The sequence below is a fragment of the Patella vulgata genome, chromosome 3 (assembly GCF_932274485.2).
Source record: "Patella vulgata chromosome 3, xgPatVulg1.2, whole genome shotgun sequence".
Lineage (NCBI taxonomy): Eukaryota > Metazoa > Mollusca > Gastropoda > Patellidae > Patella > Patella vulgata.
In genome coordinates this window covers 82,801,396-82,821,023 of record NC_065881.2, presented here as the reverse complement: position 1 = coordinate 82,821,023, position 19,628 = coordinate 82,801,396, and the positions used below count along the sequence as shown (strand labels likewise).

Below are 19,628 nucleotides of genomic sequence, written 5' to 3'. Positions count from 1 at the left end.
ATCGATAATGTGTCACCAGTAATTACAGAAAGATATGCTACATCAATAACATGTCACCGGTAATTACAGAAAGATTCTACGTCGATAGTGTGTCACCAGTAATTACAGAAAGATATGCTACATCAATAACATGTCACAAGTAATTACAGAAAGATATGCTACATCGATAACATGTCACCAGTAATTACAGAAATATATGCTACATCGATAACATGTCACCAGTTATTACAGAAATATATGCTACATCGATAACATGTCACCAGTAATTACAGAAATATATGCTACATGGATAACATGTCACCAGTAATTACAGGCATACAATATGATGAATGTAAGACAAGATGGCCAATAGCTGAATCATCAATCAATAAGCATATCTTTTACTTGTCACATTTAGCATGCCTAATTTTTGCTGAATTCAAGAATCATTGTAAATGGTATAAATTTACATTTTCTGTCATTTATCTGAAATTTTTCAGGCATTTCTGATAATTGTGTCTGTTGTACTCTCGGTGGATAATAAAATTAAAGGATTGGTTAAAATTAATTCTTGGTTCAACTGGTCTGATCCCTGGAATTGAACATCACGAATTATCTCCCTTGACGCACTTTTAGACCATTCAGGTGCACTGTTTGTTATATCTGGTTATTTCAAACTCTCTTCTCCAGAATTAATAAATAAAACTATTAATGTTTATAGACAACCAATTAATGTCTTATAATGGTAGTTTTTCCGTATTTATGAAAGATAATTACAATCCGTGTATGTGGCTGAATGAGCTCGACTACGATAACAGGGCCAAGTTCAAGGACATGCTTTGCATTCACTTTTGTATGGATCACAAAATACGCCAAAAATGTTAGGCAGACGCAAAAATATTGATTATTTTTGTTGGTGGGGGTGTTTTATATATACAATAAGTAGAGGAGCTTGGGCTTGACAAATAAACCCAATAAACCGGCTAGTATTGTAAACAAACGTACTACAGAGTACAGGACAAGAAGACGCGGAGATTGGGATCCGCATCAACTATCAGACAAGGTTTGTAGTAATTCATTTCTTCGTTTTATTATACATGTCAGAAATAATTTTTGCCGAAATGTGTCATTATACTGTTTATTATAGGGTTATCATCGTGGATCCAAACATTTTCTTTCTTAATGAAGTTAAAAGAAAGATCATAAAATGGTTGAAAGCTGATTGCGTAAAAAGTCAAAATGAAGATCAAGATGTCATTCAATCATAGTAATATAGTGGAAGAGTATTAAAATAGTTTAGATTATGTTGACAATTCCCACTCCTTAGCTGAGGAGTGACGTCTTTTTTCTTGCAAAAGTCACGCGATCGATACCAATTATACCGGTAATGAAACTTTGAAATATGATAGATTATGACATTCCTGCTTGATTTTAGTTTTTCATTAGATAGCTAAGAGTCCAATGCAATGTATTTGAATATAATGCCCATAAACAAACAAATGTTATTTTCTGGGCTGACATGTATTGAGAATTACTATGGATGTTTAAATTGTATTATATTTAATTTAACTCCATGCTAAAATGACTCTAATAATGTGGTGTTTTATTAAATTAAAGATGCATTATGCAGTCGTTTTTTGTATTTTAAAGGAGAGCCGAAAAAAACTTCCCTTAATCAACAAATTGAAATAATCGGTCCACCTTTAAAAATTTCTGCCAGTTTAGATAAGAGTGATTTAGAAATTAAGGAGAGTGATCTGATATTAAGGAGAGTGATAGTTGTGTGAATGGGAAATGGTTCTGAAGATCAATAAATGCATGTTAGGTTAGGGGGTCGTTCCTGTTTTCATAAATGATAATAAACCCATGACTTTGTAAAGAAGGGTGAATTTCAATTTTAAGGGGAGGGAGAAATGGTTAGCGCGAGCGGGTTGTATGAAAAGGTCTGTCATTGAGTCAACTGGCGTGGTTTCGATTCCCCGGTTGTACATGACAAGGAGTAAGGTCGCCTGTCCAACCTCGTGGGTTTTCTTCAGTTCCTCCAGTTTCCTCCCACTGCTAAAGACCCCTATGCGCAAGCGAATTATTGAAATAAAATTGAACAATGTGTTAGATCCCGAAATGACCTAGTTTGTGTCGAGTGGACATTAAACCCGATTTCTCTAGCTCTCTCTTTTTCAATATACATATGTTCATTTATTTAATATCTATTTTTGAACCACAGCAAGCACTGCATCTAAATCTTATATAAGGCATTTTTAATTTATAACAATAAAGATTAAAGCTACTTTGAAATTTAAATCACATGTCATTTATACTAGTAGCCTACGAGTGTAGGTAAATATTACTTTTTATATGCAATCTTTATAGAGAGGTATAGTGGGATAGAATTACACGTAGTATGATTTCTACATTAGGCCAGTGTAAAAAATAACATCAAACTATGACTAAGTATACATGTATGTCTGTTAATTCCATGTTCGTAAGCGAGATTATCAAATAACTGGTGTGATTTCAATTTCTACCTCAGGGACAAATAACTCGTCTGAAACTGAATACATTAGGCAAGAGCCAAATCTGCTTTGCAGAGGCTTCTTTAGGCCTGAAATGTTATCTAAATTATTAATTAGACATAAATTAACTTATCTAGGCCATATTCAACTGTCGATGCCTGCAATATTTAGTGGATTGGAATACATTTTTTTGAAAAATAATTAAATCGATAAATTGTTTTTTATCGTACCGATTTTAATAATGATGATCGAGGCTAGCCTAAAATTCAAAATCTAATATCTCAGTTTTTTTTAACTATAGCGAGAACAGTCAACTCTTTATCTTATCTCCCATAGTGCCCCTTTAAATTATTATTATGACAAAAAAATGGATATAAACATATAGCAGTGGGATACTTGTACTTTATACTTGAAAATCAAGTAGTTTCTGCTGACTCAGTTCAACTTACAAATTAAAAAGTAAAAATCTCTGCTCATTAAGGTTAACATGTCAGATTGTCATATTTCACAAGTTTTGATTAATTAAAACGTTAAACTGGTTAAACAGGTCTACAGGTGTAACTGTCTTTAATATCATCCAGTAGAATATTTTAGAGTTAGCATAACTCACACAGAGAGGTCAAGAGTTAGCATAACTCACACAGAGGTGGTCAAGAGTTAGCTTAGTGACCTGTGAGAAGTCAAGAATAAGATCTGGGCCCTGTTTCTCGAAATCTTAACTAAAGATAAAATCCAAATTTTAGTAGATACTTCAATTTTAATTGGCTAAGCACTAAAATCAATCTAATATTATCCAATCAAATTACTCAAATTTGGATTTTATCTTAGTTAAAATTTAATGAAACTGGGCCCTTATTCACGAAAACTTAAACTAAGATACAATCAAAATTTTAAGAAATACTCCAATTCGATTGGCTGATCAGTAAAATCAATTTGCATATATCCAATGAAGTTGCAGTATTTCTTAAAATTTCGGTTGTAACTTAGTTAAAGTTTTTGTGAATAAGGGCCCAGGCCCCAGAATTATAAAAGAGACATCAAAGCAAATTCACCAATTTAAAAGTTGTTTATGCATGATGTATATATATGTGTTTAGATTGTTTATGTATGATGTAGGTATATACCCGATATGTGTTTGTGTTTATTAAAAGTTGTTTATGCATGATGTAGGTATATTTATGTGTGTTTATTAAAAGATTGTTTATGCATGATTTATGTGTGTGTGTGTGTGTGTGTGTTTATTAAAGGCTTGTTTTTGGTTAAGAATTCTGTCATACATGGATGATTTTTATATATCCGGGAGTTGGGGCCATCTAGAGGATGGTACATAGGCTTGTTTATCAATGATATAAAATAGACTTGTTTTTGGTTAAGAATTCTGTCATACATGGATGATTTTTATATATCCGGGAGTTGGGGCCATCTAGAGGATGGTACATAGGCTTGTTTATCAATGATATAAAATAGACTTGTTTTTGGTTAAGAATTCTGTCATACATGGATGATTTTTATATATCCGGGAGTTGGGGCCATCTAGAGGATGGTACATAGGCTTGTTTATCAATGATATAAAATAGACTTGTTTTTGGTTAAGAATTCTGTCATACATGGATGATTTTTATATATCCGGGAGTTGGGGCCATCTAGAGGATGGTACATAGGCTTGTTTATCAATGATATAAAATAGGGTGTGTTCATTTATAAAATGAAATGATGTTGGGTTTAATGTCCTACATGTTCTGTTTTGCTCCAATTGGGCTAATGAAGATGGGTACACATGTACACCATACAATGTGCTATAAGTATAAGGAAATTACTTCATTCTGAGTGGAGTTATCTTCGTTTGCAGAACAGTGTAGTCTTGATTGTCATTGCTAGTGTTGTTACGATAATAAACAAAATCTGAATTATCCATTTTCAAATTAAATCATTAACTGCCTATCGTCTGTTGAAAATCAAAACCATCTGAAGTTCTAAAAAGTTCATTATGATCTTGTCATGTAAAAAAACTTCTAATTAATGATTTTAAAGTAGAAATAACAGCAACAATTATTTTACTTATAATTGCCTATACATGTAGGGGGTTGGGTGGCCGAATAGTTAATGTGTGCACGTTGTATCAGAAGGTCTGTCATTGAGTCAAGGGACTTGGTTTTGATTTCCCGCTTGTACATGACAAGGCATAGGTTTTCTCCAGGTTTCCTCCTTCTGCTAAAGACCCCTACACGCAACGAAATTATTGAAATAGAATTGAACCATATGTTAGTTCCGAAATGACCTAGTTTGTGTCAAGTGGACGTTAATCCCCATTTCTCTCTCTCTCTCTCTCTCTCTCTCCCTCTCTCTCTCTCTCATTTCCTATAATCGGACACCCAACTAGTTTGTACTAAGGGTTCTAACTCTGCTTCCATCTCGATTAGACCAGCTCCTATAATAATACCTTTGTCTTTTATATATTTAAATTACAAACTATATGTTGTCATGAAGGATAATAATAATAATGTATGTTTGTAAATCGCCAATCCACCCATAAATGCATGTTCTAGGCGCGTACTACATGTATGTACTCTATGGTCACTATTTACACACATATCTCGATCCACTGGTAAATTGATGAGTTTTTAGTTTTGTTTTAAAAGATTCAGGTGATGAAGCTATTTTAAGGTGATGGGGTAAAGAATTCCACAAAATAGGTGCACTGTACTGACATGCTCTAGAACCGAGTACACATGTAAGTCTTCAGAAGTTTAAATCAATCGTTAAAACGTAACAGATCATTCATTAACGATACATTATTCAAGAGCTAAATCTGCATATTGCAGGTTGTTATTTTGGCTTCAAATGTTATATAAACTTTTATTTTGACATTTAAATGGCAGAGATTAAAACCAGGTGAGTTTCGATTAACAAGCAATGATGCTACAGGAATAGATAATATTTGCCACAGCTTGTCAAAATGTCAAATAGCAATAACTTGGCTCAAAAAGGATGGATTGGGTTTATGGTCCTACTGTTCTGCTCCGACTGGGCTAATGAACACAGGCATAGGCCATACAGTATGCCCGGGCAGCAGCACTACATGTATGGCCTACTCCTATATCGAATTCCAGCGAGATCTTTTACGTGCAAGCCAATGTATACACAGGACCATGTTTTTCATCCCATCCGAACAACTAATGAATCTTTAATTATAATTTCTAACAGTATTGCTACTTTAAAAGTTAACCTACATATCATTTGGACTATTAACCTACAAGGTTAGATCAATATTAAATTTCTATACAGTCTTTATAGAGAGTGTTGTAGTCGGATACGATAGGATTACGGCCAGCACTTTATCTAAATCATAGGTATAATGGTGTTGAAATGCCAAATAATCAATTTGAGCATGGATGATGTTTTGAAAAATGAGAAAATGTTTGGGAAATTGGATGGCCGAATGGTTAGCGTGTGCGCGCTGTATCATAAGGTCTGTCATTGAGTCAACTGGCGTGGTTTCAATTCCCCGGTTGTATGTGACAAGGAGTAGAGTCGCCTGTCCAACCTCGTGGGTTTTCTGCGGGTCCTCCGGTTTCCTCCCATTGCTAAAGACCACTACGCACATGCAAATTATTGAAATAAAATTGAACCATATGTTAGTCCTAAAATGACCTAGTTTTGTGTTGAGTGGATGTTAAACCTCATCTCTCTCTCTCTCTCTCTCTCTCTCTAATTTGACGAACAGTGACTTTAAGGTGAGAAATGAGATGTGAAATTTGAATATTATATCAGATTTTATATCCAATTTCAGTAAATGACAATTAGCAAGCAGTAAAATTAGTAACTTTGGTTATCATTTAAACAGCAAGACATCACTGAATAAATAAAATGACTCATTTTTATTTCACAATACACATCATTGATTCAAATCAATGATTTAGCTAAGATTACAAGCTCACTCATGGAGACTGTACATAGCCTACAGTTATAGCCTATATACTTTCCATTATAATACATAAGTACATGTACATAACCTACTATAGCCTATACTTTTCCAATATAGATATACATGTTACATAGATATTGTTGGGTAACAAGTCATTTTGGATTTTAACAGTTATAAGGGAAATCGTGACAAGTCAATTGACATCCTGAAAATATTTTACACTTTTTGATAGTGTAGTGGTATCAGGTGTTCCAGAAAGGTAAGTTGCATTATAAATACCGGTAATAACAATAATCACAACACCTTTGATAGCTTCTGGTAAAGTTATAAAAACTTTCCTGACAAGGTCTGCTGTCCAGTCATTCGGATGGAATAAAAAAAAAACGAGGCCCTGTGTATACATTGGCGTGCTCGTAAAAGATCCCTTGGCAGTGCACGATATAAGAATAGGCCATATAGTGCCGCTGCCGGGGCAAAATTTCCCTCATTGCACACTGTATAGCATATGCACGTCTTCATTAGCCCAGTGGTAGCAGAACAGTAGGATGTTAAACCCCATTTCATTTTTTATAAAAACTTTTCCTTAAAAGACAAACTCTAAGAGAAATTGAACTAAAATGGATTTTTACTTCCTATACTGTTCTGTTCCATTTGGGCTCATGGAGACGGGTATACAGTGTGCTATGGTCAGTTCTTGTATTGAATTCCAACTGCCAGTGTGTACGCAGGACCTTGGTATTTCGCCCCATCCGAAAGACTTTACATGGTCCCTTGCAAGGCCCACCGTCCTACACCATTAAGAAGGGGAACCACGCCTTTAAATACTTATTGCCCTTATCAGCAAACATCGGCGTGTACTGTAGCCCATGTTGGAGTAGAACAGCTATAAGACATTAATCCGCATTTCATTTCCTTTCTTCTATTTTTGGTAGTATTTAACAATCATTATATAATATTCTATAATTAAACATACATTATGCAAGAGCTAAATCTGCCAATTGCAGGTCTTTCTTTAGGCGTGAAATGTTATCTAAATTATTAATTAGACATTAACTTATCCAGATCATAATCAACTCTCGATGCCAACACTAGCCTGCAATGTTTACTGGATTAGGATACCATTTGCTGCTCCACTTTCATTCTTAATTTAATCATGAAATGGATAATCAAGACTATGTTGTTTATTGTACCGACTTTAGTAATGATGATTGAGGCTAGACCCAAGATTCTATCGCTAAATACTTGGTTCAGAGTGGATCAATTTGACTAAAATTTTCAGCAAATTCCCTTTACATTATCTAGTTTTATAGTGAGAACTGCCAGCTCTTTATCTAATCTCCCATAATGTATCTTTAATATATTAATAACCAATCTTGGAATAATTAATGCACCTGCCACAGTACCAATTATCACACATCCTATATATATATGTCACCACGGTCAGTCAGGGCCTTATAATTACTTTTCTATGGTGGAATTAATTATGTGTTACCTTAACATTGATATAACATCTTAGAGCCTAGTCTTCTTAACGAGTATTCTAATAAAAATGTATGTTAATGGGAAAATTTTAATACATGTCTATAGTTAATGTTATAAGCTTATTTTCTATGTCTATAATCATCTTTGTATTCTTTTAATATTTTAATCTACACATATGTCTAAATTGTTGTGTTTATGTTAATTGTAATGTAGGTAACCCATAATTAATTCAACCATATCTAGAAAGATAATTATAAGGTCCTGACTGACCGTGGTGACATATACAAGCCTGGACATCACACGCGTGTCAAAAACATGGTCAGGCACAAATTATGACTGTTACAAGCCTGGACATAAGGCATCTGTCACACACAAATTATCACACATCCCATAAATGAATGGACATAAGGCACCCGACAGTTGTGAGATAATTTGTGTCTGACAAAACCTGTGACTTGGTTATAACCTGTGATAATAACAAGAAACTGTACAGGTGTTATAATTACAAGTATGACAAGATATTGATGTGATGTACATGTATCACTTTAACCTGGGTATCATTTAATCTTGTGTATCTAGCACTAATTTCTTTCACATTTGTTTAATAGCAAATCTAAAATTATCCAATTTGTTCTTGTGTTCAGTTTAAAGCTGACCATTCAATTTTGATAATGACACCAATTTAAAGGTGTTTAATTTCTCGATCACTGTTAAAAAATAAACAACCTAATTGATTATTGATGTATAATGATTCATTTTTCAACAGTGGTCTGGATACTTGTAAATTGGACACTCATTATCAAAATAAATAGCTTTAAACTGGACACAAATACAAATTAATTGATTTTTGGTGACTTTTACCAATTTTTAAACAAAGATTTGATATTAAACAAATGTGAAAGAAGTAAGTGCCAGATACACAAGAGGGGGAGGGCAGGATGGCCGAATGGTTAGCGTGTGTGCGCTGTATTATAAGGTCTGTCATTGAGTCAACTGGCATGGTTTCAATTCCTCGGTTGTACGTGACAAGGAGTAGGGTTGCCTGTCCTTCCTCATGGGTGTTCTCCGGGTCCTCCAGTTTCCTCTCTCTGCTAAAGACCCCTACGCACAAGCAAATTATTGAAATAAATTTGAACCATATGTTAGTCCCGAAATGACGTAGTTTGTGTCGAGTGGGCTAAACCTCTCTCTCTATATCTCCCTATCTCTCTCACTCTCTCTCTCTCTCCCCAATACACAAGATTAAATGATACCCGGGTTAGAGTGATATCACTTATGATTCAACATAATGATCGTTTATAGTTGTGAATAATTAATCAGAGCATCATGCTATTGATTAATCAAACAACAGGCACACACCTGACTTAAAATTATTTTTACATCATGAATACCAGAACTTGATAACAAATACTATCTATAAAAACAGGCACACATCTGATATAAAATTATTTTACACATCATGGATAGCACCACTTAATGACAAATACTGTCAATAATTAACTTTTGTTTTGTTGTCTACTTCTGTGTGTCTCTCATAATTTAGAAATGAAATGAAATGAAATGAAATGGGGTTTAACATCCTACTGTTCAGCTCCGAACTGGGCTAATGAAGATGGGCATATGCCATACAGTGTGCTATGAGGGAAATTTTGCCCGGACAGCGGCACTACGGCCTACTCTTATATCAGATTCCAGCTGTCAAGGGATCTTTTATGTGCACACTAATGTGTACAAGGGACCTCTGTTTTTCGTGCCATCCGAACGACTAGACAGCTGTTCTTGTCAGGCTCTCCGTCCTGCATCACTGACAAGGGGGGGGACTTTCTCGGCCAATGCAGATCGAACACCCGACCTCCAGGCTAGCGAGCCAGCATCTTACCCACTTAGCCAACGTGACCCCCATCTCATAATTAAGTACCGGTACCGTACACACTTCGCATAAATCTCGATCTAAAAGATGGGCCTAATATTTTAATTTGATTGAATCCAACCTAGAAAATAATATTCTGAGATTTTTTTGTTTTGTTTAGTAAACATACATTATACAAAAGCTAAATCTGCCTATTGCAGGTTTTTCTTTAGGCCTGAAATGCTATATAAACTATTAATTAGACATTTATTAACATTCAAGACCATAATCAACTCTAGGTGCCATCTTATGTGTCCGATTTGCATCAGATCTTCTGTTCAACGCCCATTGATGATTAACCGCAAAAGTGGATAATCGTTACTTACAGTGTTAGCAATGACAATTGAGGATACAAAGTTTTTAAAATTAGGTTTTCTCGGCTCCGATTTAAGTAATTTGACCAAAAATTTCAGCATATCCCCATTACATTATCTATTTTTTAACTATAGTATTATAGCGAGAACTGCCAGCTCCTTATTTAATATTACCTAATGATACTTTAAAATGGTAATCAATTTTATATAGCGTGCATTATAAGCTTTAAATTAAGAGGGGCTTGGATGGTCTATTGAATCAACTGGGGTGGGTTTGATTCCCCTGTTGTACATGAAAAGGATTAGGGTCACCTGTCCAACCTCATAGGTTTTCTCCAGGTCCTCCGGTTTCCTCCTACTGCTAAAGACCCCTACGCCCACGTGAATTATTGAAATAAAATTGAACCATACGTTAGTCCCGAAATGACCTAGTTTGTGTTGACGTGGACGTTAAACCCCATTTCTCTCTCTCTCTCTCTCTCTCTCTCTCTCTCTCTCTCTCCTTAAATTAAGAAAAAATATTTTCCAAACATGAAAATGATACACAGAAACTTGAAATTAGTATGAACAGAACAGTTTTTAGTCATGAGTTTTGTTAGATTTAAATAACAAAAATGATTATTGTCCTATTTTGTACAGTTTGGCTTTTATTATATATTTTACTGTATTTTATTTGTTAACACCTCTTTGCTAAGTTGTTTAAAATTGTACTTCCTTTCTACATTTTCTAGTGTTGCTTTAAAATATTGTTTAATTTATCAGTTTCCTGCTGTTTAGAATTCATATTATTGTTGAACTGTTTTATGAAAGAAATACAAAGATGTTTAACAGTTGAAAGAACAATCTAAGTCACATTTTTGTCCTTTCGCATACAAGGCAAAACAGACTTTTGGATGAGAATGCTTGACGCAAACAGAACAACGAGTGTGTATAATACGAATCATAATTATCAGTACAACAACTGACTTCCACTTTTCAGCCAAATTAAGTTCAAATAAAGGATACGATGGACTTGTATTTGTCCGGGAGGCCATTTCAGAAAGGCCTTGGTTCGATGTGACTCCGATCGTTTTTACCTGAAATTGATTGTTCCACAGATAGCTTATATAATTTCTGCCAGATGGCGCCATTTACTGGGTTTCATTGAAAAAGTGACTTAGATCGTTCTTCCCCGGGGCTTTTCAGTTGATATTTGAATGATTATTTCTCTTGTACTAAAAATATTTTGAATACATGTACAAATTGTGGACGTACGAACGGACAGACAGGGACGACAGCATATGTAGATAGAATTTAAAATATAGATTTAAATCAATCTGATTAGAACACAGATCCTATTTTGTTTCGTTTCGTTTTTTTTACAGTTCAAAATTTAGTTTTACTTGTCTTGAATACATACAGTTTTGAGAGGGATTTGAAGCAAATTTTTGATAGATTAACCTGTTAAGTGCGTAGGTCGTTATAAAACGTCCTGGACAACTGCCACTTACTGTGTGTAGGGCATAATATAACGCCTTGGAGGTATTTTCCCCAACCTATTCTTAGAACATACATGTAGTACATAGTTCTTCATCACTTCGTCAAATTAATTACACAATAGGGGGTAGTTAACGTTTTAAAAACGTCATGCTTAACGAGTTAATTAGTTTTTAGTCCACATATATCATCAAATCACACAGTTTGTACACGGGGAAAGTATCTTTAAGGGATTGAAAATCCCTCACAAGGACAATTAGGGACTTTTATATAAATAATGAACAGTTTTAGTATCCCTTTAACCTGAGGGAGGTTGGGTACCGAATGGTTAACTTGTGCACATTGGTTTATAAGGTCTGTCAATGAGTCAAGTGGCATGGTTTCGATTAGGGAGTAGGGTCCCCTATCCAACCTCATGGGTTTTCCCCAAGCTCTCCAGTTTCCTCGCCCTGCTAAAGACCCTTATGCACAAACAAATTTTTGAAATAAATTTGTACCACATGCTAGTCACGAAATGACCTAGTTTGTGTCGAGTGGACATTAAACCAATATCTCTCTCTCTTTCTCTCTTTTTTTTCTATCTCTCACTCTCTCTTTAACCTGATTGACCAGGCACGAAATAAAAATATTGAATGTAGAATGTGTGTTCAATCTGTTGAATGCACCAGTCACACTGTGTTTACAATAGGCCCTGTATGTTTACAATAGGCCTATAAGTACATGTATCTGGTCACACCCTTCAAACACTTGAAACTTTTAAAAAGGTAAGTTCATATATTTTCTACCAGAAATAGTAAATTATGACTAAATCGTGACCTTGTTGAAAGTAGAATTTGATTAGAGTTTTAAAAGAACAAAATACATTTTTAAAAGAGAGAGAGAGAGAGAAATGGGGTTTAACGTCCACTCGACACAAACTAGGTCATTTCGGGACTAACACATGGTTCAATTTTATTTCAATAATTCGCTTGCGTGTAGGGGTCTTTAGCAGTGGGAGGAAACCGGAGGACCCGGAGAAAACCCACGAGGTTGGACAGGCGACCCTACTCCTTGTCACGTACAACCGGGGAATCGAAACCCCGCCAGTTGACTCAATGACAGACCGTATGATACAGCGCGTGCGTGCTAACCATTCGGCCATCCGACCCCCCATTTTTAAAAGAACAAAGAGAGAGACAGAGAGAGTTTAACTCAACACAAACTAGGTCATTTTGGGACTAACATATGGTTCAATTTTATTTCAATAATTTGCTTTGGTGTTGGGGTCTTTAGCACCGTGTGGAAGCCGGAGGACCCGGAGAAAACCCCTGAAACCACGCCAGTTGACTCAATGACAGATCTTATTTTTTACGCATTATGCAAAAGCTAAATCTGTCTATTTGCAGGTTTTTCTTTAGGCCTGAAATGTTATCTAAATTATCAATTAGACATTAATAACATGTAATATTTTAGTGGATTTGAATACATTTTGTTATGGATAATTTGACTTAAAAATGGATAATCGAGACTTAGTTTATTATTGTACCAATTTTAGTAATGACGATCAAGGCTAGCCTAAAATTGAATTGCTAATATCTCGGTTCAGATTGAAGCAATTTGAATGAAATTTTCAGCATATTCTGTTTTCATGTCTATTTTTAACTATTAAATCGAGAACTGTCAGCTCTTTATCTAATCTCTAATAATGCCACTTTAAGAAGAAAAACAATCATTGTTTTATTACAGTTAATCCTATTTATCAAAAAAATAAAATGGGGTTTAAGGTCCTACTTTTCTGCTCCTATACTGGGCTAATGAAGACGGGCATACACCATACAGTGTGCTATGAGGGAAATTTTGCCTGCTCTTATATCGAATTCCAACTGCCATGGGATCTTTTACGTGCATCCCAATGTATTCACAGTACCTCGGTTTTTCGTCTCATCCGAAGGACTAGACAGCCGTCCTTGTCAGGCCCTCCGTCCTGCATCACTGACAAGGGGGAATCACGCCGGAAAATCTGGATGAACTTTCTCGGCCAATGCAGGGATCGAACACCCGACCTCCAGGCTAGCGAGCCAGCGTCTTACCCACTTAGCCACGTGATCCCCCCTATTTATCAAGGACTAAACATTAAATGGGTTTGGCTTCCATCATTTATATCTAATCACTTTTGGTTTGTACTGAAATGAAAAGGCGGGTTGGGGGGGGGGGGGAGGCTAATGAAGATCGGCGGTTTGGTCCAGTCTTACAGGAACCGCAGGGATGCGTTAGGTTTTCCACTTTAAAGATGCATTACATGCATATAAGAGCTAAATCTAAATCTTTCTTTGTTCATTATATGATATTGTTAATACTCGAAGAGATATCACTGGTTATACTTCTTTGTTCGTTATATATGATGATCATTGTTAATACTCAAAGAGATATCACTCGTTATATAACTGTGACGATTTCCTTTTTCCTAACAATGATTCAATGTTTCGATACAAGACATGACATTTAATTATTTGAAAATCCTGTTTCATAATTACATGTATTATATTTATGGGTATACATGTAGGTCAATGTGGATTTGATTATTTTTCTAACCTTCGTCCATAGATGAGTTGAAGCTGTGTAGAACTCCATGGAAATCTTTTGTCAATTGACGGAAGTCTTTTAATATTAAATGTATACTGTGCCAATAAAAGTCCCAAGTACAAATTAGATGATATTTTGGTGATTTTAAACGATTTTTACGAATTTTTAAACTAAGAAAGATTTGATATTGAATGAATGTGAAAGAAAGTACTGCTAAATACACAAGATTAAATGATATTTCCCTGTAGTTTTTGGTACGTCCGTGGGTTTTTGATACTAACAGGATAGCAGTTCACAATTAATTGGTGATTCATATTTCATTATAACTATAATATACATGTAAACTATCAAATTGTCCATGTTAGATTATTAATGGGTTACGACAGGTTCATAGTTGTATTAGTCCAGTAGGTAGGCCTGTCAGCAAAGATTAATTATTCACTTTTTGAAATGGGGTATTATTGATATTATGGTGAGGTATCTATTAATAAAAAGCACAATTTTCTCAGGAGCAAGCCAAGAGCCTGACTAATCTTAATCATTGTAAAACCTAAACAATTTTTATGACTTGTGTATATTTTTTTTAAACCAATGTTTTATTCAACACTTGAAGGGGATTAAGGAACAGCCATAACCTGTTTCTGGATTATTAATATTATTAATGTACAGGTATTGAGGAGTTCAACAACAGAGTTTTGTACCTGCTGGGACATTAAAACCTTGTTTGAAACCTTCGACCTTGATGTTTTGATGTATGTGCATGAAATATTCATCATCAGAAAACAACCACCGTTTTATCATGTAAACAAAATCACAGATGAACTTTGATGGGGTCACATAAAATACCGGTTTACTTATATTTATTCATAATTTACCAGGACTCCAACGGAGTATGTCCCATGTAGTAAGTAGTAATATTTACATCTTTACTTTAAAGGTTGACTGATGTTCATGGTTTAAAGCATTTTTAAAGAGATTGTTAGTGTGAGGCTTTTTGGTAGTCATTAAGTTTAAGTGTAAATCATTTATCTTAGATTAAGCAAGATTTTTTTTTTTACACAATGCACTGTACATGATTTATATTATCAGTTCATTCGATTGAAGGGTGCATTTTTATAAAGATATAGGACAGATGATTGAGACATGATAGGACAGTTGATTGAAAGGTCCCCATAAGGACATGGTAGGACAGATGATTGAAAGGTCCCCATTAAAAGGACATGATAGGACAGTTTATTGAAATGTCCCCATAAGGACATGATAGGACAGATGATTGAGAGGTCTCCATAAGGACATGGTAGGACAGATGATTGGGAGGTTCCCATAAGGACATAATAGGACAGATGATTGAGAGGTCTCCATAAGGACATGGTAGGACAGTTGATTGTGAGGTCCCCATAAGGACACAATAGCACAGATGATTGAGAGGTCCACATGACATGGTAGGATAGTTGATTGAGGGGTGCTCATAAGGACATGGTAGGACAGTTGATTGAGAGGTCCCCATAAGGACATGGTAGGACAGTCAATGTAGTGGTGGAGATAAGGACATGATCAGACAGTCAATGAAGAGGTGCAGTGTGCAGATAAGGACATGATAAGACAGTTGATTGAGGGTAAATTTTGATAAGGACATGATAGGAGTCCAATGATGGGTGTATGGTTATAGCCATGATAGGACAGTCAATTGAGGAACAAACTTTTATAAAGAGGATACTGGTAATTGATGTGTACATCTTTATAAATAACCCAAATTTCACACTTCAGTGATTGTTCATATGTGTAAATAACTCAGATTTCACACTTGACTGAACATTAGGTATTTGAAGGTTTCTACAGTTTATGTACCAGTAAGTTGTTGTTAATAATTATTTCAGATTTATTATTATTTTGTTTGTCTCAGACATGCATAAGAAACCGGTATGGAGATCTATAAAATGATAAAGCATATACCGGTGGATAAATTATGTTAAAGCTTGTAAATAAAAAGGACCTCATTGGAAATAAATTTAATAAACCTAGTTTTAATTTAAGCAGGTCTTTATGGGTTACATGTATCCTCAAGAGGCTGGTCATTCATGACATCATTACGTTTTTTTCTCATCAAAACTTTCTCATCTTATTATAATAAATAAAGTAAAGTAAAGTAAAGTAAAGTAAAGTAAAGTAAAGAGTAAAAAGTAAATAAATAAATAAATTTAAAAGTTGATAAAGGGACAAGCAAATGACTGATGATTATCACAATGTTTTAAATAGAAATTTTATTGATGGCATTTATATTCTGCAAAAAATGTTGGAATTCCATGCCAAGTTTTTCCAAAGAGATTAGGGACCATGGTGGCTCGGTGAGTAAGACAATGACCCGCTAACCTGGAGGTCCTATGTTCGATCATCAGGATTCTCCGGTGTGGTTCTAAGGGACAACGTATAGTCATTGGGATGAGATTTTAAAAAAAAGGTCCCGTGTATACATTGGCATGCACGTAAAAGATCCCTTGGCAGTTGGAATTCAATATAAAAGTAGGACAACAGGGCAGCTTCCCAGTCAAATTTCCCCCATATCACACTGTGGCTTATGCCTGTCTTCATTAGCCAAGTCGGAGCAGAACAGTAGGACATTAAACCCCATTTTATTTTACAGAGAGATTGATGGGGTTGGGAGGGGTAACGTCCACTCGACAAATATCAGATCGTTTTGGGACTAATACATGGTACATATCTATGTTACATGTAATTATTCGCTTGCGCATATGGGTCTTTAGCAGTTGAAGAAAAAAAGGGCCTGCCCCCCCACCCCTTGTCATATACAAGTTTGCTGTAAAAACTACGCCCCTTGACTCAATGAATCTGAAATGATCTAAAGTGCATGTGTTAGACTATTCAACTAAACCACCCCACCCCTCATCCACAGGTACGGTATATAATTAAGCAGGTGTTCTATATATATACTTGAATATATCTACTGTAATTAGGGTGTCATCATTTTTTTAATATTTTTGAGTAGACCTGTTTAAATTTAATACCTAATAAAAGGCCACGTACATGTAGGATTTAATTTCTTAACCAACAAAATAAAACGAACTTTCTCGACCAACCCAAGGAGTAAACATTTATTTTTATTTTCTGCTTCACTGATCCAATATGAATACAGTATCAATCTAAGTTATTCACAAACAAGAAAAAAAACATTTGAATGTAGGCTAAACACGTAGATATAAAAAAAAACACTGACACCTTAATTGTAAACAAGAAATTGTGACTGGTTTATGATAGATAAATGTATTTCTTCTATAGAAAAAACCCATTTGTGAACAAATTTGTTAACGATTTCTTTTTATGTATTCGGACGTACTATGTGTGTCTGGTACTTATTGTTCACATATTCAACAGGGCGTAGCGATCTATGTTATATATATAGGTATTTATTTCTCATGTTGGGTCAAATCTATATAACGGTTAATGTACTTTAATTAAGTTACCCTAACGTAATGCACAGTAATCTATATACATTTCTTAACATAATAAACATGATCCATTACAATTGCTTTATAATATCATGTATCGACTATCAGTAACTGGTACGGTATTGTTCACACTCCCTAATACAGACTTATGAAAAGGATATAAAGTATTTAATTCCCATTTTAGGTCAAATGTGAGTAATTATTAAATAAAGGTGACTTACAAAGAAACAGGTAAATGAATACAAATTGATATATAAGGTATTTCAAGCCTGTAACACGTAGCACCATATTTGTAGTGGGTCAGATTTGTATTATTATGAATGAAGAATAAAGACCATGAGTGAAAATTTGAAGATTTGGTAAAAAGTAATACCTGGCACGCTTTGTTATTTTTTTTTTAATATTTAAGATTGTGCAACATGAAGATGACATTGAATATCTCTTTTTGGAGAACTACAAAGATATGTGCATTTTGCATTCCCCAAAACTTTCCATAAAGACCAGGAGATTAGGGTTCTAATTGTTATGGTAATTGATATAAATAGAGTTATATTATCGACAGTAAATAGGTACCTGGATCGGATTATCTATTCCTAGCCTACTATTCTACCGATAAACACATTGTTAGGTATTTATAAGCTGAGATTTTCTTTCATTTCTTACATTTTCTTGTGGACCTTTGACGTTGCAGTTCAGGTAAATTTAATCCTTGCTTTAAATATTTTGGTATTTTCAACAACACATAATTAATAGCTGTTATTTTAGTACAGACAGAGCCACGGTGGCTTAGTGAGTAAGATTCTGGCTTGCTAGTCTGGAGGTCGCAGGTTCGCTCCCGGTGTTGGCCGAGGAAGTTCGTCAGGACTTTCCGGCACGGTTTCCCCTTGTCAGTGGTGCAGGATGGAGGACTTGACAAGGACAATTGTCCCGTGTACATATTGGCGTGCATGTAAAAGAGCCCTTGGCAGTTGAAAATCATTATAAGAGTAGTCTGTAGCATCGCTGTCCAGGCAACATTTACCTCATAGCTCATTGTAAGACGTATGCCTGTCTTCATTAGCCCAGTTGGAGCAGAACAGTAGGATGTTCAACCCCATTTCATTTCTTTTTACATGCTGTCAATGGTTTTTCTGCACTGACCAGGCTAATGAAGACTAACATATAATGCAGCGTTCTGTACGGGGAATTTTGCCTGGGCAGTGTTTTTGTCTGTCTACCCTTCATCAAATACCAATTATCAAGGGTTCTGGTGTTTGTCCTACTCACTTAGCCCCCGTGGCTCCTAATGTGTACACTTAAGACCATAAGGTCTATTATTGAAATAATCATTAATTGCAATTCATCAAATATTGATCCTGTAGACCTGGAGACCTAAAATTACGATAACATCGTGATTTACAACAATTACAATATACATCAACAATTCTCAGTCGTTGTTGTTCGTATTTTAGAGAAGAGCAGAAAAAAGCTTCCCTTATAGTCAACCAATTGAAAAAAACGCTCCCCTTAAAAAACTTTCCCAGTTTCGATAAGAAGAGTGATTTAGAAATTAATGAAAGTGATCTGATATTATGGAGAGTCATTAATTGTGTGTATGGTTCTGAAGATCAATAACTGCATGTTGAAAAAATCGCTCCCCTAAAAAAGCTCTCCCAGTTTCGATTTAGAAATTGAGGAGAGTGATCTGATATTAAGGAGAGTGCTTATTTGTATGGGAAATGGATCTAAGATCAATAACTGCATGTAAGGGGGGGGGGGGCATTCCTGGTTTCATACATGATAATAAACCTCCCCTCAGTCGACATTCAGGTGAGCGGCAGACACTCGAAAGTGATTGCTTGCCTTAAAAAACAATGACTGAATTTTGTTTGATATATATGATAATATTTCTACGGTTTGTCGTGATTTACAACAATTACAATATAGATCAACATTATATATACTGTTCGATATATAATGATATTTCCACGGTTTGTTGTCTGAACATTTATAGGGAACAGATAT

At 35.0% G+C, this 19,628-nt stretch overlaps 1 protein-coding gene across 7 annotated transcripts in view; it reads left to right on the top strand.

Moving 5' to 3' along the window:
* The first annotated feature begins 967 nt into the window (after window positions 1-967).
* LOC126816946 (CD109 antigen) overlaps window positions 968-19,628 on the top strand; it is a 78,592-nt gene continuing 59,931 nt past the window's right edge. For all 7 annotated transcript variants that reach the window (XM_050543743.2, XM_050543740.2, XM_056099941.1 and 4 more), the window contains exon 1: window positions 968-1,042. The gene's annotated coding sequence lies outside the window, so the exon portion shown is untranslated. The remainder of the gene's footprint in view (window positions 1,043-19,628) is intronic.